The sequence below is a fragment of the Halichoerus grypus genome, chromosome 14 (genome assembly GCF_964656455.1).
Source record: "Halichoerus grypus chromosome 14, mHalGry1.hap1.1, whole genome shotgun sequence".
Lineage (NCBI taxonomy): Eukaryota > Metazoa > Chordata > Mammalia > Carnivora > Phocidae > Halichoerus > Halichoerus grypus.
Genome location: NC_135725.1, coordinates 51,622,083 through 51,623,454, shown reverse-complemented (window position 1 = coordinate 51,623,454; position 1,372 = coordinate 51,622,083). Strand labels below are relative to the sequence as shown.

Genomic DNA, 1,372 nt, shown 5'->3' with positions numbered 1-1,372 from the left:
AACAGAAGCCTCTGGATTCTTAACCACTGTGTTGATGGTACGGTCCTCTAGGGTGCTTCTCAAGGAGAGTAAAAATAAAAGCAAATGCTTCAAAATAAAATTAGTCCTTCTTATTTAAAAATAAACTTGTAGGGGGAGGTTGGTGATGGTCATAATAAGCAAATAAATGATGATAAGATGTCAGAACTCCAAGAAACAAGTGAGGATCATTGCTCTGAGGACTGACTTTTTTTTTGCTGAGAAATGTGTGTTTATTCTGATACAGTTGTACAACTAATCTAGGACAAATTACCAAATAAATTTTACATTCTTTCTTCAGGACTGGGGTTTTTCGATGACTTCAGATTTAGGATCTTCAAATTTGAAGTCTGGGAACGTATTCATGTCTGCTTTACCATACATTTGCTGAAGCTTAAAAAGCTCCCTCTCTAGGTCTTGCTGGTGCTCTGGGCCAGTATCAGCGGGTCCTCCAGACGCCTGTCGCTTAGTTCTGTATTCTCTAGTCTTGTCCACGAAGAGTTTCTGTACAGGATCCAGTTCCTTACTAAATGCCACCGCTGTAACACCAATGTTCCTCCTCAAATGAACTGACACTGCAGACCGAATGAGAGAGGAGAACCTGAAGAGCCTCTGAAGAATCGTGGTGATTTTGTCACGGACGGGAAACGTCTCACTTTCTAAAGAAAGCATCCTGCATCTGCACAAGTGTCTCTTACACATACGCTAATCAGCTCCACTGATAATTTTAGCTTTTGGTGTGTCTTCTTCCTGCTATTGTTTTATGTTATTTGCTAGACTTCATATGCACATCCGGGGAGGAACACATTTGCTTATCATCCAGTCTGCGGGGGAGCTATGTTGGGAATATGTAACGGTCCTTTGCGCTAGATGTTCCCTTTCATGAAGTAGAATTTGGTGAACGCTTTTGAATAATAATGGTTTTGGGTGAATGGAAGAAATCAGGGAGTACAGTGTGGATTTATATCTCCATTCGTCTTAAAGCATTTAAATATTTCTGGACATAATGACCTACCAATTCTTTCCTCTCTTCCCAAAATAGATCATATTAACATGAAATATTTGAAGTGTGGCATGGTAGTGGATTCCTGAAGCACTTATTCTTATGCTCTCTTTGCCCCTGGAAATAGAGAACCACTTCTCTCCAACCATGGCCTATAACAAGGCTTCTTAGGTCATGCCTAAAGCAGCTCTCAGAGGCTGATAAAGACCTTGCATTGAAAACGGACATACCTCACCCAAATTCTTTGAGAATATTACTATCAGGTGGCATTCAGGCACACGAATCCACATGCAGAGCCCTGCCCCTTGTGCAACAGGGATCAGGTGGTTCTTCTCTCTGTCTAGGTCTTGC

The 1,372-nt window shown here is 41.4% G+C and overlaps 1 pseudogene; it reads right to left on the bottom strand.

Moving 5' to 3' along the window:
* Positions 1–226: 226 nt before the first annotated feature.
* Positions 227–690, bottom strand: LOC118554994 (ATP synthase peripheral stalk subunit F6, mitochondrial pseudogene; annotated as a pseudogene).
* Positions 691–1,372: the final 682 nt, after the last annotated feature.